This window comes from Rana temporaria, chromosome 2 (assembly GCF_905171775.1).
Source record: "Rana temporaria chromosome 2, aRanTem1.1, whole genome shotgun sequence".
NCBI classification, from domain to species: domain Eukaryota; kingdom Metazoa; phylum Chordata; class Amphibia; order Anura; family Ranidae; genus Rana; species Rana temporaria.
In genome coordinates, this window is record NC_053490.1 from 96575302 (window position 1) to 96601372 (window position 26071).

General features: G+C 42.8%; 1 protein-coding gene across 2 annotated transcripts in view; it reads left to right on the plus strand.

Moving 5' to 3' along the window:
* The window catches only part of ARHGAP20 (Rho GTPase activating protein 20), a 226853-nt gene that overhangs the window by 62599 nt on the left and 138183 nt on the right, over positions 1-26071 (plus strand). The window lies entirely within an intron of this gene.

The window sequence follows — 26071 nt, forward strand, 5'->3', positions numbered from 1 at the left end:
TTTGCAGGACTAGAGCAGCCGAGCCGCCCGAGCCAATCCTTCACTAAGCAGCGATGCCCAGCTCGAGTAACTGTCAGGGGCAGGCGAACCTTAGTAATCCTTTATGTTACTGGCTGCTTCCTGTATATGGATTCATCAGGTAGTGTGCGGGTATTCCGTCACTTCCTTGATGCCGCAATGTCTCCTGGGAGCTTTTGTCATTGTTCCCAGAAGACATTGCGGAGGTCTGCCGCAAGTTATCGCAGGATTTAGAAAAAACTCATTGCGGCATCGAGGAAGTGACGTAATACCCGCACACTACCCGATGAATCCATATACAGGAAGCGGGCAGTAACATAAAGGTTTACTAAGGTACAGTGGATCGAAAAAAAAAAGAAACATGTGGTTTAGTAATTATGCATATGAGCATATCATTTTTTTTTTTGGTGGGGGAGTGGATCTTGGGTGGGAGTTCCCACACTTTTTTACCCTGGAGTTGACCCCTGCAGTTGGTGGGGCCGAGCCCTGTCGCTGATGTCAGCCTGGAAAGGAGAGGAGAGACAGAGCCGAGGAGTCACATGATCGTAGGAAGACAATTAGGGTGACCACGTGCCCCGGATTGCCCGGGACAGTCCCGCATTTTGTAGGTCTGTCCCGGGCACATTCATTCCAGGACAATACAGTGTCCCGGAATGAAACTGACACAGCCACCCCCCCCTGGGCCAATCTTATGCCCCCAAAAAAGGCTGCCACATCATCACTTTACTCACTGACAGTACTTATCCTGGCCGGGAATGCCTGGAGGAGCACAATCCCGCCCCCTGCTTGTGATTGGAGAAATCATAAATCCCGCCTCTTGTGTCCAATAACTGTGCTGTGATTTGTTACAGCACAAGCAGATTTTTGGGAACGGGGGGTGTCCCTGAATGGTAGTTTGGAAAAGTGGTCACCCTAAAGACAATGTGTTATAGGTACAGATGAGCATATTTATTATAAAATACAGACACAGGGGAACCTATTGTTCTAATACAGAGGGGATGGGAGCTTTTAATATTAAATATGAAAGCAGCAGGAGCGGAGGGGGCGGGCGCTGACACGAGCAGACAGTCAGAGAGGAGCAGGTTTAAGATTAGATAGATTTAGTCCTGACTTTAGGGTGAAAGTGCTGGAAATAACTTTCCTGTGTGTTAAAGTGACCACACTATACAGACTTTGAGTTCATTTTAAAGTTACTTTGTAAACTGAAAAAAAGAGGAAATAAACTGATTACTGGTGAGTTTCTTTGTTGGAATTAGTTCACAGGAAGTAAAGTGTTTGCTTGAAAATATCACTTCTCATTTTGACCTTCTTCATTTTTATGATATGATTCTGTTCTAATCAGGTTTATGAATAGTACACGTTTCTGATAGCAGAACTAATGTAGGTTCTTCGGTACACACAAAGCACTGTACATTGCAGGGATTCAAATGCTGCGTACACACGATCAGTCCATCCGATGAGAACAGACCGTTGGACCGTTTTTATCGGTTAACCGATGAACTGACTGATGGTCCGTCGCGCCTACACACCATCGGTTAAAAAAACGATCTTGTCAGAACGTGGTGACGTAAAACACAACGACGTGCTGAAAAAAACGAAGTTCAATGCTTCCAAGCATGCGTCGACTTGATTCTGAGCATGCATGGATTTTTAACCGATCGTTGTGCCTACTAACGTTCGGTTTTTAACTATCGGTTTGGAATCCATTGGTTAAATTTAAAACAAGTTGGCTTTTTTTTAACTGATGGTTAAATAACCGATGGCGCCTACACACGATCGGTTTGGACCGATGAAAACGGTCCATCAGACCATTCTCATCAGTTTAACCAATCGTGTGTACGCGGCATAATAGGGATGTACTCAGACTCGTGAAAATGCTCCTGATACTAAAACCGATACCTTGCAGTGAAATTTGCATCCATACAGAATGAATGAGCGCAACTCGCACTGCAAAGAATTGCATGCAATTTGAACAGGAATGCAGTTTGATTGCTTTTGGAATCACGTGCAGTTTCCTGCACCACTCCTGTGTGATTCCAGGTTGAAATCACTATAAAATAAACAAATGACCACTGTCCCCACCTATAACTGGCCTTTGCAGCAAGGAGCACATAGAAGGACAACGCATGTCAAACAAAACCAAAGAAAGCTGTACGTTTTCTTTGGTTTGGTTTGAAATCACTATAACAAGCCTGGGATCACAAGGGAGCTGTGGGGAAAACGTGCTGCGATTCGGACAGGAATCGGACAACATTCCTGTTCAAACAGAGTGCGATTTGCACCCAATTATTTTGTTTGGATACAGATCGCACTGCAAGGTATTCGGAATCGGGAGTACTTGACCGATAGTATCGCCTTCGTACTCACCGATAAAAAATAGGGTACCGTGCATACGGTGTTAATGTTCTTAAGAAATAGCTGTATGTTTAACTTCTGTAGAATCCTGAATCGTGAATGGGAGTGTCTGTTCTCATTGTAATCAGCTGATGCACTTGCAGGGTTCTAATGCTGAAGTGCAGACTTCTGGGGAAATTAGTGAGCCAATCACACAAGCAAGAATTTACATTACTAGAGAAGTCCTCCATGCTGCCATATTGCATTACATTTTACAGAAAATGACAGCGGCTGCATATTAAATAGGAAGGCTCATCTTTAATAACATTGAATTACATTATTGCTTGTAGCAATTGTAACAATTGTATATTATTTTATTTTTTTGCTGTATTTTTTTGATGGAGATGGAGCTAACCCTCAACATACCTTTGGCTCCATTTACACTTGCCCATTTATGGCGCAGTTATTTAACAATAACGTAGTTTCCTCAATTTTTTTAATTCTGTTAAATATACCATTAAAAGCAATTTGTTATATATGTTTATTAAAATCATCTGGTGATCCTGGGAAAAACGCAGAGCTGTCCTGTGCAGTCTGCAGTCTTATCTCAAGCACTGTTATCAGCCTTTCCAATGTTAGCTCTGTCAGCTACAGAACACCTTCCCTCTTTTTAAGGATGATGAGGAGAGGGGGAGGTGTACAGTAGTCCTAACACACTTCTTTTCCTAGGGTGACTAACAAATAATAAAAAAAAAATACATTTCTGTTTTTTCTCTTATACTGTATTCTGTTCTCAGCTGCATAAGATAGGTGGGGGTGGAGACTGCTACACTGATCTTTTCAGTGATTAGCTGTGCAGGGGGTGTGTCAGCACAAATCTGACCACCGGAGTACAGGCAGGCTAGAAAACTGACCATGTTGGGATGGATGTGCTTCTATGCCTAGCATGGTCAGTTTGATATAGGAAAGCACTGACAAGATCACCAGCTATTTAACACAAGGAGCCAATACAAAGAGAACATGATACTTTCTAACACAAATACAACAGGCACATATCAGAAACATGGTAATGTTGGGGTAACATACACTTTCAATATACATAGGTAGATTCACGTACGGTGGCTTAACTTTGTGCGGGCGTAATATATGTTATTTACGTTACGCCGCCGCAAGTTAGAGAGGCAAGTGCAGTATTCACAAAGCACTTTTTCCGTAAGTTGCGGCAGCGTATCGTAAATTGGCCGGCGTAAGCCTGCCTAATTCAAATGTGGAAGAGGTGGGAGTGTTTTATGGAAATTATTCGTGACCTCACGTAAATTGACGCTTCGAACGAACGGCGCATGCGCCGTCCGTGGACGTATCCCAGTGCGCATGCTCCAAATCACGTCGCAAAAAGTCAATGCTTTCGACGTGAATGTAACTTACGCCCAGCCCCATTCACGGACGAGTTACGCAAACAACGTAAAATTCGACGGCTGTCCGACGTCCATACTTAACATTAGCTGCGCCATCTTTTTGGTGGTTTATCTTTACGCCTGAAAATGCCTTACGTAAACGGCGTATCTTTACTGCGACGGGCGAGCGTACGTTCGTGAAAAGGCGTATCTTGCTGATTTACATATTCTAGGCATAAATCAGCGTACACGTCTTCAGGCTGAGCTGCATTCATGATGGTCTGCCGGGGGGCTCGCCCCATCCTCCTTGCCACCCTAGGGAAACATTTTTTTCGATTAAACAGCATCTTAAAACAACAATCATATAGGCACTTTGACTGTGAATTTAACCGTTTGCCTGCGTGCATTTGCCTGCGTGCAATCATGTTTTTAAACACAAGAGAGTGGTGTGTAGCGTAATGACCTTTAGGAAACTAGGATAGAATCTCCTGATCTAAAGTCAATCTCTTTAGACTCAGTTCACACCTATGCTTTTTTTATTGCTTTTTGCAGAAACGCACAATCCTCCATTTAACATGGTTTCCTATGGGACACATTCACATCTATAATGTTTTTGCGTTATTGGAAAGGGCTAGGGACTTTTTTTTTAAAGGAAAACAGCAAATTTTTGATTCAATAGACTTCAGTGGAGAAGCTGCAGAAAAGCATGTAGTGCGATTTTACCGTGACTGGCCAAAAAATAGTAAAAAAACCCATCAAAACGCAAAATGCACCGCAAAAAGCATTGCAGAAACCGATCAAAAGCAAACTGCATAAGTGTGAACCAAGTCTTAAAGCCCATACACACGATCGGACTTTCTGACAACAACGGTCCAACAGACGTGTTTTATCGGACAATCTGACCGTCTGTATGCTCCATCGGACAATTGTTGTCGGAATTTCCACGGACAAATGTTCGCTGTGCATGCTTTCAAACTTTCCGACAACAAATGTGTTGCGTCGGATAATCTGATTGTGTGTACACAAGTCCATCAGACTAAAATCCAAAGTAAAAATACACATGCTCAGAACCAATGCTAAACATCAGACAACAATAGCAGAAGTTGCCCAAAGGGTGGCGGTAAAGAGCTGACAAACCACGCGATTTGGTAAATGTTGGCTGAAAATGTTCTGCCGCGTGTTCACGGCCAACGCCCCTTTGGACAAAAATCCACCGAAAAGTCAGATGGAAGTTCGATCGTGTGTATGAGGCTTTAGAACCTCCTCAGCTCACCAATCGATTGTCAAATGAATTATTGTAGATGATTTCTATTGTCTATTGTTCAGCACAAGGGGTGCCCACTTATTCAATATTCAGCTGAAAGTCTGCTTGTTTTTATCATGTTCTTTATATAGAATTATTTTGCAGCAGTTGGATGTTTCTACTGTCATCTAATGTTTGCGGATGGCTTTATTCTTCCATGGAATTATCAGAGCAGAACTGAATGTAGCAAAAAGTCTACAACAATGCTATGCTTTCATCCCAGATACATCTATATAGAAAGTGTTGCCACTGCTGGTCAAATAATTGTTCATCTTCTAAGTAACATGTTAATGTAGCCTTTGTAGAGAACAAATTTAAAGTCCATCTCCAGTTATAAATTAAGACGTTTCCTGACCCACTCTACCCCCTTAGCTATTCTCTTTTTTTTTTAATCCAACTGAAATCCACAATTACTTACCTAAAACTGCAGGTATGTGACTGTCTGGATCCAAATTCTTCTTCTGGTCTGTGGTGTACGAGGGTCCTTCTTGTGGTGCCCATGGCACTTCCTGCAGATGTGGACACTTTTCATTGTCTTCCAAATGTGTCCATCACAGAACTGTCAAGGAGGCCTCACAGGGGCCAGAAGTCTTTCAGTGGTGACAACCTGATGTCACAATGTGAAAGGCAGCAACAGGGCCAGTGAAGTGTAGGTTCCAATCACCACTTTCAAATACTGTGGAAGGTCAAGTGACGGCAGACTTAGGATAGTTAGAAACCTTTTGGTTTGTTTAAATTGGTGAATGGCTAGGATTATGGATGTGGGGACAACGCTGTATCCTGGCCTAGGCCAACAAGGCCCAGGCCTAGGGCAGCACTTTGCAGGGGGCAGCACGGATAGAGTCCCCGCCGGCTTGTGCTACACTGTTAAGCCTCGTACACACGACCGAGGAACTCGACGGGCGAAACACATCGTTTTCCTCGTTGAGTTCCTTGTTAGGCTGTCAAGGAACTCGACAAGGCAAGTTTCTCCATTCCCGTCGAGGAAAAAGAAGACATGCTCTCTTTTTGGCTCGACGGGATCCTCGACAGTTTCCTAGTCGAAAAATGTACACATGAAGTTTCTTGCTGGTTTTTGCCGAGAAACTCGGTCGTGTGTACGAGGCCTTAGGGCATGCATGTCCAAAGTCCGGCCCGGGGGCCAATTGCGGCCCCCTTGGGGATTTAATATGGCCCCCCTGGGGATTTGGATATATATATAGCCATTGCAGCCTCACATGTGCTTTTTCCTCCGTATTTATCGGAGCTGCCTAGGAGGGGACAGGACGTGCGCCTTCGGATTACATGAAGAGAATCTCCCGTTTACTCAGCGGCGTCTGTAATAGGAAGTCCCGCTTCCTGGGATGCCATTGGATGACTGTTCTGTTTATCATAGGAGGCAGGACTTTGGATTAAAGAGGCCACAGAGTAAACAAGAAATTCTCCTGTTTGTAATCTGATGGCACTTGTCCCTCCCCCTTCCTGTCCCCTCTGAGGCTGCAGATGGGCATCGATCAGGCTGCACTGATGGCAATGGTAAGGCTGCACTGATGGCAATGGTGAGGCTACATTCATGGCAATGGTAAGCCTGTGCGTGTTATAAGCTGATAAATACGGTATATCCAAATAACACGCCCAAGCTCATCCTTAGTCCTGAGCAGTGCTCGGGATTTGTTGGGGCCACGAAAGACGTATATACAGTATATCCAAATAAAACCCCCAAGCTCATCTCTTCATCACACACAGCCACAAAGGCAAGAGAATTCTTGTTGGGCAGTGTATTAGTGCTCAGACGAACACACTTGGATCAAATTTTAATGGTTCAAAGAATGTCAGGCAAAATAGTCGGCCCTCGAGCATGTTCACTTCATCAAATGTGGCCCCTATTGAAAAAAGTTTGGACACCCCTGCCTTAGGGTAACGCAAACTGATTCTAATTTTGACTGTCCTATCAGCCTGAACCACAAACCTTCATCACTGTGCTATATGTTTGCTGCTGTACCATTGGCATGGTTATATCTTTTTAGTCCTCTCCATAAAATGATCATAAATTTCTGCTTAAAGTAGAACTATAGGCAACACTTTTTTTTTTCATTTTGGATAGAGTAAGGGAGGGTTATAGCCCCTGTCAGTTTATTTTTTACCATCCCTGTCCCATTGCAGAGATTTCCCTTCACTTCCTGCCGAATAGCCAAACAGGAAGTGAGAGGAAATCTATGCAAATTAAGGGAATCCGTTAACTTCCCCCCCAGACCCTAAGAACTAGCTTCCCCACTTAAAAATTTCAAACAGAAATGGGAGTGGCATTGACAGGAAGGGGTGGGTGATATTTAAATTAGGGGGTGCACAAGTTTAGTCAGGCCTAGGGCAGCACAAAACCTAAATACACTACTGTGTGGGGATGGACATTTTAGAAACATGTCACTAATTCTGTTCAAGAAAATGGGAGGGAGGATGACTAGGTATCATCAGGTTCCAACCTGGTGTTTCCACATATCAAGGAGTCATTGTAATGTTCCCTCACAGATTCCACAATCCTGCCCTCTGCAGTATCAAATGTCCAATTTTAGAAAAGTCAGTCCTGAGGCACACCCTGTCACAACACGGAGCCTCAGAAGACTGTTGTGACTCACCCTGCATTGCACTGCACAGCGGGAGTGTGACTTAGCATCACATTTTCTTAAACGTGTAATTTGTACTTTTGCCAATCTTCGTTTTTCTATTCAAATGTAACTTTCCTGAATCAGGATTATTGATTGGCATATGCTAGTGCAGATTTAAAAGCACAATTTTATATATCAGGTAAAGTTTGTTTATAAAAAAAACTGTAGGTAGGTTATAAACATAGAGTGGAAGACAATCTAAAAAAATAAAAAATAAAAAATTCTGCAAGCAAAGGTACAAAAAAATTCCTGAAGAAACAAGATACGGGATGCAAGAAACACTTATGCCACGTACACACAGGGCCAATCCGCCCTATAGGCTCACTATGCAAGCCGCTTAGGGCCCCCCAAATTGCTAGAGGCCCCGCCTGGTGAGAAGTAATTTTTGGCAGCCCCCCCGCTTCTCAACTTTAATGTGTCATCTTGCTTAGGGCCCCAGGGAGGTCAGGATCGTCACTGCGTACACACGATCAGAAATTCCGTGGATTTTTTTTCAGAGGGAATGTTGGCTCAAAGTTGTGTTGCATACACACGGTCACACAAAATTCTGACAGTCAAGGACGCGGTAACGTACAACACTACAACGAGCCGAGAAAAATAAAGTTCAATGATTCCGAGCATGTGTCGAATTGATTCCGAGCATGCAGGTTTTTTTTGCTCGTCGGATTTGCATACAGACGATCTCAATTTCCGACAAGAACTTTTCTTGTTGGAAAAATTGAGAACCAGCTCTCAAATTTTTGCTGTCGGAAATTCAGACAGGAAAAGTCTAATGGAGCCTACACATGGTTGGAATTTCTGACCAAAAGCTCACTACGTGTGTATGCGGCATAAGAGGATGTGATTCCTATGATGGTTCTCCCGTAGCATTCACTGTCAGGGTTTCTACATTTATTAATTTTTTTAGTTTTTCATTTATGCTAAAAAGATACATAATTATGTTTCCACCTTAAAGTGGATGTAAACCCACTCTCATCCTTTCTAAACTACTGCCATAGTGCTGATCTATAAGGATATAGATGCCTCCCGCATGCAGGCCCGGATTTACTCCCTTTGCCGCCCCAAGGCCGGGTCCTTCAATGCCGCCCCCGCCTGCGCAGTACAGGGGGGACATTATTCGCCGGGGGACTTTTTCGTCAGGACACTGGGAAGCAGGTGGGGTGTTGCTGCCGAATATGACATTGAGAACCGGGGGGGATGTTGCTGCCAAAAATGACATTGATCATTGGGGGGTGCTGCTGCCGAAAATTACATTGAGATGGCCTGCTTTTCCCTCTGTTTTCTCTCCTCTCACCATCCGTGACATGACGGGGTGGACTCCGGAAATTAAAGTGTCCTCTCAGCTGCAGTGCCGCCCCTGCACCCACTGCCGCCCCGAGGCCTGGCCTTGTTGGCCTTGTCTGGAATCCGGCCCTGCCTGCATGTATCCTTACCTGTCAAATGTCTCCCCTCTGTCTGTCAGGCCTCATACACACGACCGAGTTTCTCGGCAAAAACCAGCAAGAAACTTGCTGGGTTTTTTTTTGTGTGTACACTTTTCGATGAGGAAACTGTCCAGGATCTCGTCGAGCCAAAAAGAGAGCAAGTCTTCTTTTTCCAAGACGGGAATGGGGAAATTTAGCTCGCCAGAACCTCGACAGCCTAACAAGGAACTCGATGAGCAAAACGATGTGTTTTGTCTCGTCGAGTTTCTCGGTCGTGTGTACGAGGCTTTATAAGAACTGAAAAACTGCAGATTCTGTGGGTGGGTCTGTTGTCTGGAGCTCGGTGGGTGGAATCGTGATGTCAGTAGACTCCCCGCCCACCTCTACACTCCCCTTGTCAACATGCATTTTCTCCTTCTGCTATGATCACTAACATTCAGTCAAAGTCCAGAAAAGTAACCACATGACTTCAGAAAAGGAGTGGGGTTGGGAATTAAAAAAGAATGCCTGTCTCAGGCTAGTGCATGAGATATGTAAATAACCTGTCATTCACAGCAAGGGGGAAGAACGGACAAACGTTTTCTCCTGTTTGTCTGTTTAGCTCACTGAAAAAAGAAAAGAGGATTGCTCAGAGCTGTATTCACTGTGTGTGGTAAGACTGGGCACAGATGATAGGAAATCTTATACTCTACATGGTGACAGCAAAAAAAAAAAAAAAGTGGGTTTACATCCACTTTAAAATTGCACGAAATTGTAGAAAAATAATCAACCGTTTTAAATACTTGTTTTTTCCTGTCCATAATCAATGTATTATTCACTTGTGAATATTACATTGTTTAAACTTTCTATCAAATAGCATTTTAGCATTTTATAGCCCTCTTCTCTCCTGGGAGTGTTTGCATACTACCTGTGCTGACCTAGGTCCTCCGCTCCTTCCCTCGCCTCCCAATATAAAATATTAAATATCATCTCAGTATAGATGAGGGGAAGTTAGCGAAGGAGAATACTATAGTCAATTGATTGACCACTCTGAGTCTGCTGGGGCTTCCGATACCATTTTCAAAAATGGCAGCGCCCAGCAGCAGTCTAATAGCCAGATTCAGATAGACTGGCTTAATTTTGAAGCTGCGTAGCGTATCGCATATACGCTACGCCGCCGTAAGTCAGAGAGGCAAGTGCTGTATTCACAAAGCACTTGCCTCCTAAGTTACGGTGGTGTAGCGTAAATGGGCCAGCGTAAGCGTGCCTAATTCAAATGATGAACAGGGGGGGCATGTTTTATGTTAATGACTAGTAACCCGACGTGATTGGCACAGTTCGTGGACATATCCCAGTGTGCATTGCTCCAAAGCACGCCGCAAGGACGTATTGGTTTCGACTTGAACATAAATTACGTCCAGCCCCATTCACGGACGACTTACGCAAACAACGTAAAAATTTCAAAATTCGACGCGGGAACGACGTCCATACTTAACATTGGCTAGGCCAGCTTTTTGTTCGACTAACTTTACGCCGGAAAAACGACGTAAAAAAATGCGCCGGGCGCACGTACGTTTCTGAATCAGCGTATCTAGCTCATTTGCATATTCTACGCCAAAATCAACGGAAGCGCCACCTAGCGACCAGCGTAAATATGCACCCTAAGATACCACGGCGTAGGAGACTTACGCCGCTCATATCTTAGCCTAATTTAAGTGTATCTGGTTTCCAGAATACGCTTAAATTTACGACGGCGTAGATTCAGAGTTACGACGGCGTATCTACTGATACGCCGGCGTAAATGTCTCTGAATCTAGCTAAAAGTTTATTTGGATGACTATTACCGGACGTGACGTCACCAGCTCCTCCCTTTTGCTTAGGAGCAGCCAGGTGACGTCACTTTTGGTCACGGCTGAGACGGGAAGTTCGGATTCGTAAGCGTTCTGCTTTTGTGTGACCCCATGTTCCCAGTTGCTGGATGCACAGCGGTTATTTTAACTGTAAGCCTCAACATTTCTAAATAAACCTGTTGTTATTACTACACCATGAGGAGTATTATTCTTATTCCATGTGCAAGCCAGTTGAGTACCATCTACTACTGAGTTACATGCTGTACACCCCATGGAGACCAGTGATTCACTTGATGTGTGTTACCTTTTAATTTAGGATAAGAGACCATTGCGCACAGTGGTGCAGTTTGTTTTCCTTGAATTGTGCACTGGACTGCATGATTGTTCTATTATCACAGAATTTTGAAGCAATATTTCAGCACTTTCCCGAGAACTTTATTATTGTGATATTCATGTTTTGCTCTGAACTTTGGCAACACCACTTATTGAGGTTATTCTAATTGATATTCACTACGTTCTGTTTATTTATTTTATTTAGTTCATGATACAAATGTTTATTATTAAAAAAACAAACACAATGACGGCACAAAAGAGGGAGATTTGAACCACAATACCACAAAAAGTGGATAAATAAATTGTTATAAAAAGGGAAGGAGAGGAAGGGAAACAAAAAGACCAGTAACTGGAAAATAATAAAAAGGATGGTAATGAAAGTCCCAATATTTAGAGTTTGTATATAAACAGTTCAAAATGACATATACACGTGGCAGCACTTTGGAGAGTGAAGCAAGACTCTGTAATGGCAAAAACAAAAGTAAAAAATGCGCCTACTAAGTGCAGTATGTCTGAGAATATGGAATTTATTAATTCATTAAAACAGCCAAATGGCTACTCACTAAAAAGTAGTACAAAATAAGAAGGGAAGTGTAGTCACTGTAGTTCGTCAGCCGATGATGGTGGCTTCTCTGGTGAAGATATTGTTGGTTGCTGTCCAGGAAAGAAGCGAGGCAGAGCACTGCGGGAACAGCGAATCCCGGAAGTACCTGTTCGGCGGCGTGCGTTTGAGCCTGGAGCGCACACGGCTCTCGGTGACAGGAAGTGTGTCAGACAGGGGCTCGTAGTGATGACGCGTTTCAATTCTTCCGCATTTTCATCAGATCAGGAGACTGGCATACTTATATATGCTCTGTAGAATGAAATATTTATTATTGTATGTGTTTTTTGTTGGTTATTGCTTCACATAGAAAACACTTTATAGATTTAGAGCCACTTCTATTATTTATTTATTTATTTATTTTTGGCTTTTGTGCAGCTTCATTTACGTTTTTTTTTTTTTTTTTTAAGTGTATTTTGTGCGTGTACTCGAGAGAGGAGCCGGACTGCAGGAGTTGGGAGTAGGCAGGCCTCCCCCAGAGGCAATCTGGCACCTTTTTCCATGCCCCGGGTGGGAGTAGGGAGTAGGCAGGCCTCCCCCAGAGGCAATCTGCCACCTTTTTCCATGCCCCGGGTGGCAATGGTGTGTGTGTGAGGGGGTCCTCCCACACAGCCCGCCCTACCTGCTCCGCTTTGAAACCCAATGGGGCAGATGGACTCCCTATAAGGGAGTGAGAGGATCTAGCCCACTCAACCAGCCCCGTTAGTCCTTCGCCTCTCTTTTTAGAGACCGCGTGGTGAAAGTGCGTGCATGTTAACCCAATTTCAAGTGCGTGTGTAAGTGTGGTGGTTTTTGTGGGGGGGTGGGCGTACTAAGCGCAGGCTTACCTCGCATAGGGAGCCGGGCTGAGACCACCAAACTCAATTCACATGTAGCCGAGACCGGGATCCGAACCCCTAGCTGCAGAGGTGAATGGCTTGTCAGCGCAGTGCCAATCGCGTTGAGCCACCGCAGCTCCTGCTTCTATTATTTATTACTATACACTAATATTGTGTCACATAAAAAATGACAACTTTTTAAAGTTTTATTATCTAGTGCAGGGGTCTCCAAATGTTCTAAACAAAGGGCCAGTCGCTGTCCTTCAGTCTTAAGGGGGACCAGACTGTGGGCATTGGGAGTAGAAAAGGTCCAGACGGGAATAAACAATGCCCCATCTTTGATGCCAGTGTGAAGAATTGTGCCCCATTGTTGTTATTGGACACCATTGTTGGTGTCATTGGGAGGGATTGTGTCCCATCTTTGGGGTCATTGGGAGGAATTCTGTCCCTTCGTTGGTGTCAGTGGGGGTGGGGGGGAAGAGAATTATGCCCCATTGTTGGTATTAGGGGATAAAAATAGTTTCCCAAGAGCCAGAAAAAAAAGCAAGCAAAGGGCCACATCTGACCCCCAGACTGGACTGGAATTTGGAGACCATTGCTCTAGTGTGTCTGTTTTCAGAAAACATATAATGATTTGGGGGTTTTACATAATCTTCAGGCCTAAAATGATTTTTTAAACATGTGTACCAAAATAAAATCAAAAATGGCACTTGCAGCAAAAGGGTTAAATGAGTCATATTGACTCCATATAGATGCTGTATTTACTACTTCCCAGAGGATCAGTAATTTGGAAACGGGTGGCCACATGTTTGCATACGACTGTATCTGTAGTTTTGGTAAACCCATGGATTACTGAAATATCTATCTTTATTGTTATTAAAAGGTCTTTGTAAGAACCAACTGGTAATTTATGTTTATCGGCCCTTAGAAAAGTATCAACCCTGAAAGACAAGATGTCTGCCCAGTACAGCACAAGGCTCACTCTACAAGCCAAACCACCATAGGTCTGAATGTAATGAGAGCCTGTCTTTGCAATAAGCAGGTTAAATCCGTTAACTGCCCATTTCTAAAGTGCTTGAAGGCAAGGGAATCTCACCACTTGTATTAGATGTATGCCAAGATAATCACTATAAATGCTGATTCTAAAACAAAGAGTCAGAGAAGAATGGTAATGCATAGTTTCACAGCCAGACGTAAATTCTTGTGGAATTTTGTCCATGTAGCAGCTCTGTTCGCTGAAATCAAGGACGACAAGGATTACACTGTTGTCAAAATGTATCAAACTGGCATTGCTGCACAGTACTCAATCAATATCATTGAACAAAGGTCATTATTCCTTTGCTGTCACTTCCTTATAAATATAAATGTGATTGTTGGACATTTATATAATGGATTACCTTCAAAACAGTGCAATTGAATGTCTTCTTTATTGTAAATATATATACAGTGCCTTGCAAAAGTATTCGGCCCCCTTGAACTTTGCGACCTTTTGCCACATTTCAGGCTTCAAACATAAAGATATAAAACTGTAATTTTTTTTTAAGAATCAACAACAAGTGGGACACAATCATGAAGTGGAACAAAATTTATTGGATATTTAAAACTTTTTTAACAAAAGAAAAACTGAAAAAATGGCCGTGCAAAATTATTCAGCCCCTTTACTTTCAGTGCAGCAAACTCTCTCCAGAAGTTCAGTGAGGATCTCTGAATGATCCAATGTTAACCTAAATGACTAATGATGATAAATAGAATCCACCTGTGTGTAATCAAGTCTCCGTATAAATGCACCTGCACTGTGATAATCTCAGAGGTCAGTTTAAAGCGCAGAGAGCATCATGAAGAACAAGGAACACACCAGGCAGGTCCAAGATACTGTTGTGGAGAAGTTTAAAGCCGGATTTGGATACAAAAAGATTTCCCAAGCTTTAAACATCACAAGGAGCACTGTGTAAGCGATAATATTGAAATGAAAGGAGTATCAGACGACTGCAAATCTACGAAGACCTGGCCGTCCCTCTAAACTTTCAGCTCATACAAGGAGAAGACTGATCAGAGATGCAGCCAAGAGGCCCATGATCACTCTGCATGAACTGCAGAGATCTATAGCTGAGGTGGGAGACTCTGTCCAAAGGACAACAATCAGTCGTATACTGCACAAATCTGGCCTTTGTGGAAGAGTGGCAAGAAGAAAGCCATTTCTTAAAGATATCCATAAAAAGTGTCGTTTAAAGTTTGCCACAAACCACCTGGGAGACACACCAAACATGTGGAAGAAGGTGCTCTTCGAACTTTTTGGCAACAATGCAAAACGTTATGTTTGGCGTAAAAGCAACACAGCTCATCACACTGAACACACCATCCCCACTGACAAAAATGTTGGTGGCAGCATCATGGTTTGGGCCTGCTTTTCTTCAGCAGGGACAGGGAAGATGGTTAAAATTGATGGGAAGATGGATGGAGCCAAATACAGGACCATTCTGGAAGAAAACCTGATGGAGTCTGCAAAAGACCTGAGACTGGGACAGAGATTTGTCTTCCAACAAGACAATGATCCAAAACATAAAGCAAAATCTACAATGGAATGGTTCACAAATAAACATATCCAGGTGTTAGAATGGCCAAGTCAAAGTCCAGACCTGAATCCAATCGAGAATCTGTGGAAAGAACTGAAAACTGCTGTTCACAAACGCTCTCCATCCAACCTCACTGAGCTCAAGCTGTTTTTCAAGAAGGAATGGGCAAAAATCTCAGTCTCCCGATGTGCAAAACTGATAGAGACATATCCCAAGCGACTTACAGCTGTAATCGCAGCAAAAGGTGGCGCTACAAAGTATTAACGTAAGGGGGCTGAATAATTTTTGCACGCCCAATTTTTCAGTTTTTTATTTGTTAAAAAAGTTTTAAATATCCAATACATTTTGTTCCACTTCAAGTTCAAGGGGGCAGAATACTTTCGCAAGGCACTGTATATACAGTAAAAACCTTGGTTTGCAAGCGTAATTCATTCCAGAAACATGCTTGTAATCCAAAGTACTTGTATATCAAAAATAAGAAAGATATACTGCGCTTGTTTAAAAATCTAAAGTGAAAAAAAGCTGCAACCAAAAGATGTTATACTACATCAAACAAATTGTAAACAGAAAAAAGTCGTGCTAATTCAGCCTATTGGCGCTATGTGCTGAAAACAACACCAAAAAATTGGACAAAATAATATAGTGACTATAAGTGAATATACTAAACAGTATTAAAAATCAAAATGTAATGCATTGAATACATAAAAAGTTCATAAACAGTGAAATGTGTAAAGAATCAGTGTACAATCGTGAATGAACCATGATCTAATATAAAGTCCACCAAATAGGGAAGAAAGTTCATAATAAATGGTCTCCTAAGTGAGAATGGTCACCAAAATATCCAAGGGAAAAAAATTGGTGAGAAAGGCACTTCCACCAAGATCACACACTGCCTCTTACCGAAATTGAATGATCTCTAAATTAAAGGAGATCAAATACAGCGTGCACGATAGTATCCTTGGGACGTATTTCCAGCCAAGGACGATCAAAGTAATGGATGGTCTCAATCAGTATGCCAACATGAAATATATATGGGAAGGAAGAAGGGACTCACATAGTGTTAAATCCTCAGGTTTAATCTGTAGTAAAAGGAATTGCACTTACATCAAATCAGCAGATATAAAGCATCCAGTAATAATCAGCCGGCCGGCTCTCAAAACAAACAGCCCGTATCTTCCGGGTCAGATCACAAAGCGTGGTGACGTCAGAACATCGCCTCCCTACGTTTCGTCTCGAAGGGGACCACGTGACCACGTCCACTTCGAGACGAAACGTAGGGAGGCGACGTTCTGATGTCACCGCGCTTTGTGATCTGACCCGGAAGTTAAGGGCTGTTTTCAACTTGTATATCAAAGCATTTTTTTTACAGGGTATAAAAGAAAGAGAGGCACTTCTAAGTGTAGCAATAAGTTGCTGAATATTGTACCTTCATTAAAGCGGGGGTTCACCCTTAGAGGGCACTTTTCCCCCTTAGATTCCTGCTCGTTATTACTAGGGGAATCGGCTATTTATTTTAAAATATGTGCAGTACTTACCCGTTTACGAGACGCATCCTCTCCGTCGCTTCCGGGTATGGGCTTCGGGAATGGGCGTTCCTTCTTGATTAACAGGTTTCCGAGAGGCTTCCGACGGTCGCATCCATCGCGTCACGATTTTCCGAAAGAAGCCGAACGTCGGTGCGCAGGCGCAGTATAGAGCCGCACCGACGTTCGGCTTCTTTCGGCTACGAGTGACGCGATGGATGCGACCGTCGGAAGCCTCTCGGAAGAATGTCAATCAAGAAGGAACGCCCGCTCCCGAAGACCCATACCCGGAAGCGACGGAAGAAGATGCAGCTCGAAAACGGGTAAGTACTGCACATATTTTAATATAAATAGCCGATTCCCCTAGACCGAACGAGCAGGAAGCTAAGGGGAGATTTTTTTTTTTTTTTTAAATGGGTGAACTCCCGCTTTAAATGTAACCATATTGCTACACTTAGAGGCTCCTCTCTTCTTTTTTTATACTCAGTTGTGACATGACGCTACTCTTATATAAAGACATTGCTTGTATATCAAGGCAAAATGTATTAAAACATTTTACTTGTCTTGCAAAACGCTCTCAAACCAAGTTACTCTCAAACCAAGGTTTTAGTATGTATATATATATATATATATATATATATATATATATATGCCTAATAGATACCATGCACACCCTATATAAAGCGCCTTGACTTCAAGCCTAACCCTACTCACCCCGGAAGCTAAGTCCTGTACCTGCAATGTCACAGTCTTGTGAGAGTTTTTTTGACTGTCCATGGTGGCAGTGGTGGCGATGGATGGGGGCTTACCTCCAAGTTGGCAAATGCACAGGGGACACAGCTGCTGCAGGGCCCAGAAGGCTAATGTGGCTGACCTGGGCTTCCCACTATGTCCTGTTATGCCCTGTACACACGATCGGATATCTGATGGAATCTAATCCGATGGATTTTTTCGACGGATATCTGATGAAGCTAACTTTCATCAAGAAAAATAACAAGATGCGCTAAGTATGAACAAAATATAACAACATGTAACAAATCAATGTCCATAGGTGAAAGTGGAAAAAAAAAAAAAAAAAAAAAAAGTCCTTAAAGGGACGGCAAAGTTTCTATCCACCCATAAAGTGAAAAAACAAAAGGAGATGAGCCAAATGATCCACAGAAGAGTCCAAGGATAAGAGGTGACTATCCCAAAGTAGTGATCCACCACCAAGAACAAATGTAGCCTCTTACCGGATGTCCGGCGGTCTCTTAACTAAAAGAAGACCCCAGAAAGCATGATAATGGAAGAACCACTGGAGATCAAATTGCAGGTGGGCTGGGCTGGAAAACAATCTTTATCCCGTTCCAGTGCTTACGAACTCGATCAACAGGTCACATGAAAAGACATATAGGGACCGCAATAGTGTAATACCATAGGCGTATTTATTTTAAAAAGAAGTCAAAAACACACTTACATTAAAACAATGATAAAAGGGCATGTCAATTGGAGCTCCGGCCGGAAGCTGACCAAAAAACCCGTTCAATAATGAAGAAGTCGTGCAGGTATGCGGGGGGTAATCCGATGCAGCACTCGTTCCGCCCGACCGGTTTCGCGATAAATCGCTTCCTCTGGGGCACGGGTGACACACCGGATCAACCCCCCTTAAATAACAAACATAATTGTGGGATAGAGCAGCACCACGGGCGCGCATGCGCAATGGCAGCGCAGACCAAGCCTCGATCTGGGCCGCCAGTGAAGCGCAATTGTAATTAATACCCCGTGGGCGGATCATAGCAAAAACCACATAAAATCTCATGTGGGGCGCCAGAGGGTTGACAGACCGACCGAGAGGCAACAAGGGGAATCAATTATGCATCCCCGTGTGTCCTCCTCCAGGTCTAATCTGTCTCGTTCTGGAACGCAAGTGCGGTACTTCCGCATGTCGTCATCACGCGCGTACGTCGTCACGCGTCAGCGCGAGACCACGCCTGCTGGAAGTCAGTGGAAATCATGGGCCAATAGACTGCAAAACAGTGCGGGCCAAGCCTCTGTTTGAATTAGAGGAAATAACCACACACTAGATGCAGCGATTGGACGGGAGCGCCTCACTACAGGAGGCACAGAGGCCCAAAAAGAAAAAAATCTCAAAAGAAAAAGATATACCGTAAATAATATCTGTGTGGCACTACAGGGCGAGACCAGCTGGCATCACAGGTTAACCCCCCAAGTACCAACAGAAATCATTTTAATTTCTTAAACTGGATATAGAAAAAGAAGAATTTGTTATAAAAATATTTTTACATTAAAATCAATATTGAGAAATATTTTTACATTAAAATCTCATGCTATACGAGCTTATATGTGATTGCAACATATAAATTACTCGGACTGCCCCCTCTATTACCTTTCAAGTAAATATTATGAAATTGATATGCATCAAAACTCCTACTAGTGCAGAAGCACTACAATAACATAAAATAGCAGTATATAACTGCAGCATAAAGAGAGTAGACCATAAACATGAATCTTTGAAAAATCATATAAATATTACAATAAAAGGAAATGGTATTGCATATATTATAAAATATTTTACTGTATCAGAAAAGGGGAAAAAGATTTAAAGAATTATTAATAAAAGCATTAATGTCTGTATCGATATTAAGCCCGAAAGGCGTGTATGTTTTGACACGGTGAATCCACGCCATTTCCTGTCTGGAGATTTCCCGGACAAGATTACTGCCCCTCCAATGGGGGCGATATTTGTCGATCCCTATAAATAGGGTTTTGGAAGGATCCCTATTGTGCTTCAAATCGAAGTGTCTTGATACCGAGTGCTTGTCATACCCACTCCTAATCTTAGAAATGTGTTCATTGAGCCTGACCGATAGTGCCCTCTTAGTGCGGCCAATGTACTGAAGCCCGCAAGGGCACTGGATGAGGTATATAACCCCTTTTGTAGAGCAGGTGATCAGAGGCTCAATGACAAACTGTTGTTGGGTTGCTGAGGACTGGAAAGAACAAACCCTCCTGTCCCTACAGCTATTCAAAGAACAGACATGGCAGCGTTTACACCTATAATAACCAGTCAGATTCTCCAAAAAGGTCCTAGCAGCCTTAGGTGGGTCCTGTACACTTGGTGCAATGCGACTACCTATCGTAGAGGCGCCCTTAAAAATCACATTTGGTTGTGTTGGAAGAATAGGCGCTAAAACTTGGTCTGTGGTTAAAATGTGCCAATGTTTCTGTATAAGTTTCTTCACACTAAAATGTTGTGCAGAGAAGGTTGTGATGAAAGGCAAAGAGAATCTCTCATTTTGAGCTGCTGGAATTTTTTCTCCTAATAAGGAGGCCCTTGCAGTATTCCTGGTTCTATCCATAGATTGGGTCAAGGAGACCGTATCATAACCCTTCTCCTCAAATCTTTTAGAGAGCACTAAAGCTTGACTCTCAAAGACTTGATTTTTGGTGCAATTTCGTTTGAGACGCATAAATTGACCTAGGGGTACAGATTTTAGCCAAACTGGAAGATGACAGCTGTCCAAAGGTATAAATGAGTTACGATCCGTAGGTTTAAAAAAAGTGGATGTAACGAATTCCCCATTCTCAATGGTGATCTGAAGGTCCAAGAAATGTATGGAATGTTGGCTAGACTCAAAGTTAAGCTTGATGCCCCTGGTGTTCAAATTCAACTCTGCCATGAACTTAGTAAGTTCATCACCACAACCATCCCATAGGAGGAGGACGTCATCGATATACCTACGCCAAAGTAGAACCTCAGGGCGGCGGTGGTGATCGATGACGTCCTCCTCCCACTTAGCCATAAAAAGATTGGCCAAGCTTGGAGCGTATTTGGCCCCCATCGCCACGCCCCTGTCTTGTCTGTAAAAGACATTGTCAAATAGGAAATAATTGTGGGTAGCTGCGTACCTCAATAAATCCATAATGAATTCAATTTGGGGTTTAGGAAGACCAGAATCCCTATCTAGATATAACGAGACTGCCTCTAATCCCAATTGATGTGGAATAATCGTGTACAAGGAGGCCACATCAGCTGTGACCATCCATGTACCTGATTTAGGGGAGATGCCAGCAAGTGTGTTAATCACCTGTTTTGTGTCTCTAATATATGATGGAATTTTCTGGACGAGGGGTTGAAGAAAAAAATCTATAAACTTGCCCACCCGGGACGTGATAGAATCAATACCACTGACGATAGGTCGTCCCGGGGGGCAAGTTAAGCTCTTATGTATTTTTGGCAAATAGTAAATAACAGGCGTTCGTGGGGCACTAGGCACCAAGAACAAAGTCTCTTTATTATTCAAAATGCCGCATTGAGACCCCCGCTTCACTATTACCTCAAGATCCTTTTTATACCCACGTAGAGGGTCCCTATTTAAAGGGGTGTAGGTGTCAGTGTCATCGACCAGCCGGTGTAATTCCTTCAGATAATCACACTGGTCGAGGACAACGATCCCCCCACCCTTATCTGCAGGTCTAATGACTAAAGATTTGTTTTGACACAATGACTCTAGTCCTTTTTTCAAATCACTATTCATATTGGCCTTGTTAATTTTAAGACAATCTAGGTCTTTCAAAACTACATCCCTAAACACCTTAATGCTGGGCGCTAAGGATCCTGGGGGATTGAATAGAGAAGCATTAGACAATGGTGTATGTTTGAATTCACTAGTAGTCTGCTGGCTGGAAATAGGGTTGGAAAGAAAATGTCGTTTGATACTGAGCCTTCTAGTAAATTTATGGACGTCCATGTATGTTTGGAATTTACTCAGGTTTCTGGGTGGGGCATATTTCAGTCCCTTATCCAAAATTTGTTTCTCTGTATCCGACAATTTTTGTTTGCTGAGATTATAAATGCCAATACCTAAGTTCTCTTTCGCTTTGGCCGACTGGGCCCTCCTCCCCCCTCGGGTGCCTCTCCTCGTTTTATATTGCCGCTCTGGCTGAGAGGGGCCCTGCGAAAATCCCAATTCTGATTGTATGTGTTACCAGGTGGGTTAAAATAGTTTTGGGTAGGGCCATATTGACTGCTCAATGACTCAGGATAACCCAAAGGGAAAACAGGTGGATTCCTAGACTGGTGAGTGAATCCAGAAGCCCCCCTATTAGATAAAGGTCCAATACCATTATCATAATCAGAAATGGGCATAAATCGATTGTGAGTAGGGATATTAAACCCAAAAGCACTATGGCCGGCATCCTGTGGTGGCCCATAATTATGGCCTGAAAAATTCATGTTGGGAGGTGGAAAATTATAGTAATCGGGGCCCCTGTTCCACATACGGGGAGGTGGGGCCTGTTCATAACCTGTCTCACCCCTCCCTGAATTATTGACATAAGGTCGTCCTTTGGAAGAAGTTGCCTTCTGGTTAGGTCCCTTTGGAGGGCCCCTCCCCTTCCTAGTAGTGTTTTTGAATACATAAGTTGGGACACCTTGTTGGGGTGGGTGTGATGTTAACACCCGTGGTTGTGAGGCAAAGGAAATAGTTGAGGTGGTGGAACCAACAGGTAACTGCGATGTGGTATCCATCCCTGAATCACCTTCATTATTAGGGGAAAGCTTTTTTTGCCATAGAAAAACAAGATCAGACTTATAGTCATCACTATCTCGGATGAATTTCTTTTTCTTTTTGGCTTTCTGTTCCCTTTCCTCTTTATCAAGTGTTTTAAGTAAACTAGTGGAATGATTATTATATTCATCACTATCTTTAAAGGGAGTAAGTAATTCTTTAACAGATTTAATTTCATCATCCAGGGTAGCCAACTTATCAATCCTCCTTTGACCGAGGAATCGCAGAAAGGCAACACCTGAATCATTAAAATATTTGTACCACCCAGCTACATCGGTATCTCCTTGCTGGGGGGACACTTCCCATCTCAAACTCCTAGGTACCATAGAGGCCTTGACGTAGGTTTCCAAAAATGCGATATCCCATTGGGTGTGTATTTCAGCAACCATTAGGTTTTTCAACCGCATAAACAAACCTCCCACATCAGACCCTGGTACACTAGGGGTGGTATCAAAAACCCCTTCTAGATTAACGACTCGTTTAGAGCGGAAATCAAATATATCCATAATGAAATAGAAAAAAAGCTGCAATTGTAAACGTAAAAAAGATATGGAAAAGAAATTGGAAGCAACTGCGCTAATGGAATTCAAATGCAATGAGGTAGTCCTCCTAAAGAGTACTAATCTGAAAAAAAGCTGCACCTTACTGTGTACGGTGAAACAGTGAAAACATAAAGAAAAATAACAAGATGCGCTAAGTATGAACAAAATATAACAACATGTAACAAATCAATGTCCATAGGTGAAAGTGGAAAAAAAAAAAAAAATAAATAAAAAAAGTCCTTAAAGGGACGGCAAAGTTTCTATCCACCCATAAAGTGAAAAAACAAAAGGAGATGAGCCAAATGATCCACAGAAGAGTCCAAGGATAAGAGGTGACTATCCCAAAGTAGTGATCCACCACCAAGAACAAATGTAGCCTCTTACCGGATGTCCGGCGGTCTCTTAACTAAAAGAAGACCCCAGAAAGCATGATAATGGAAGAACCACTGGAGATCAAATTGCAGGTGGGCTGGGCTGGAAAACAATCTTTATCCCGTTCCAGTGCTTACGAACTCGATCAACAGGTCACATGAAAAGACATATAGGGACCGCAATAGTGTAATACCATAGGCGTATTTATTTTAAAAAGAAGTCAAAAACACACTTACATTAAAACAATGATAAAAGGGCATGTCAATTGGAGCTCCGGCCGGAAGCTGACCAAAAAACCCGTTCAATAATGAAGAAGCACAATAGGGATCCTTCCAAAACCCTATTTATAGGGATCGACAAATATCGCCCCCATTGGAGGGGCAGTAATCTTGTCCGGGAAATCTCCAGACAGGAAATGGCGTGGATTCACCGTGTCAAAACATACACGCCTTTCGGGCTTAATATCGATACAGACATTAATGCTTTTATTAATAATTCTTAAAAATTTTTTCCCCTTTTCTGATACAGTAAAATATTTTATAATATATGAAATACCATTTCCTTTTATTGTAATATTTATATGATTTTTCAAAGATTCATGTTTATGGTCTACTCTCTTTATGCTGCAGTTATATACTGCTATTTTATGTTATTGTAGTGCTTCTGCACTAGTAGGAGTTTTGATGCATATCAATTTCATAATATTTACTTGAAAGGTAATAGAGGGGGCAGTCCGAGTAATTTATATGTTGCAATCACATATAAGCTCGTATAGCATGAGATTTTAATGTAAAAATATTTCTCAATATTGATTTTAATGTAAAAATATTTTTATAACAAATTCTTCTTTTTCTATATCCAGTTTAAGAAATTAAAATGATTTCTGTTGGTACTTGGGGGGTTAACCTGTGATGCCAGCTGGTCTCGCCCTGTAGTGCCACACAGATATTATTTACGGTATATCTTTTTCTTTTGAGATTTTTTTCTTTTTGGGCCTCTGTGCCTCCTGTAGTGAGGCGCTCTCGTCCAATCGCTGCATCTAGTGTGTGGTTATTTCCTCTAATTCAAACAGAGGCTTGGCCCGCACTGTTTTGCAGTCTATTGGCCCATGATTTCCACTGACTTCCAGCAGGCGTGGTCTCGCGCTGACGCGTGACGACGTACGCGCGTGATGACGACATGCGGAAGTACCGCACTTGCGTTCCAGAACGAGACAGATTAGACCTGGAGGAGGACACACGGGGATGCATAATTGATTCCCCTTGTTGCCTCTCGGTCGGTCTGTCAACCCTCTGGCGCCCCACATGAGATTTTATGTGGTTTTTGCTATGATCCGCCCACGGGGTATTAATTACAATTGCGCTTCACTGGCGGCCCAGATCGAGGCTTGGTCTGCGCTGCCATTGCGCATGCGCGCCCGTGGTGCTGCTCTATCCCACAATTATGTTTGTTATTTAAGGGGGGTTGATCCGGTGTGTCACCCGTGCCCCAGAGGAAGCGATTTATCGCGAAACCGGTCGGGCGGAACGAGTGCTGCATCGGATTACCCCCCGCATACCTGCACGACTTCTTCATTATTGAACGGGTTTTTTGGTCAGCTTCCGGCCGGAGCTCCAATTGACATGCCCTTTTATCATTGTTTTAATGTAAGTGTGTTTTTGACTTCTTTTTAAAATAAATACGCCTATGGTATTACACTATTGCGGTCCCTATATGTCTTTTCATGTGACCTGTTGATCGAGTTCGTAAGCACTGGAACGGGATAAAGATTGTTTTCCAGCCCAGCCCACCTGCAATTTGATCTCCAGTGGTTCTTCCATTATCATGCTTTCTGGGGTCTTCTTTTAGTTAAGAGACCGCCGGACATCCGGTAAGAGGCTACATTTGTTCTTGGTGGTGGATCACTACTTTGGGATAGTCACCTCTTATCCTTGGACTCTTCTGTGGATCATTTGGCTCATCTCCTTTTGTTTTTTCACTTTATGGGTGGATAGAAACTTTGCCGTCCCTTTAAGGACTTTTTTTTTTTTTTTTTTTTTTTTTTCCACTTTCACCTATGGACATTGATTTGTTACATGTTGTTATATTTTGTTCATACTTAGCGCATCTTGTTATTTTTCTTTATGTTTTCACTGTTTCACCGTACACAGTAAGGTGCAGCTTTTTTTCAGATTAGTACTCTTTAGGAGGACTACCTCATTGCATTTGAATTCCATTAGCGCAGTTGCTTCCAATTTCTTTTCCATAACTTTCATCAGTCTTGCCTACACACCATCAGTCAAAATCCGACCGTGTCCAACGCGGTGACGTAAAACACTACGATGTGCTGAGAAAAATTAAGTTCAATGCTTCCGAGCATGCGTCGACTTGATTCTGAGCATGCTTGGATTTTTCTCCGATGGAGTTCCAAACAGACGATCGTTTTTTTCTATCAGTTTTTTATCTATAGGAAAATTTTAAAACATGTTCTATTTTTTTCACCGATGGAAAACAAACCGATGGTCCATCGGTCCGTTTTCATCAGACAAACCAATCGTGTGTACAGGGCTTTAATTAAACATAGGGCAGAGGTCTCTAAAAATTCTAAACAAAGGGCAAATTTACAATCCTTCAGACTTCAGGGGGGCTGGACTTAGGCCATTGGGAGTAGAAATTGTCCTGGCAGCAGTGGAAGCAAACAATGTATCTTTGGTATTGTTGGGAGGAATAGTGCCCCATCATTGGTGTCAGTGGGAGGATTAGCGACCCATTGTTGGTGTTAGTGGAAGGACTACCTCCACATTATTGGTATCAGT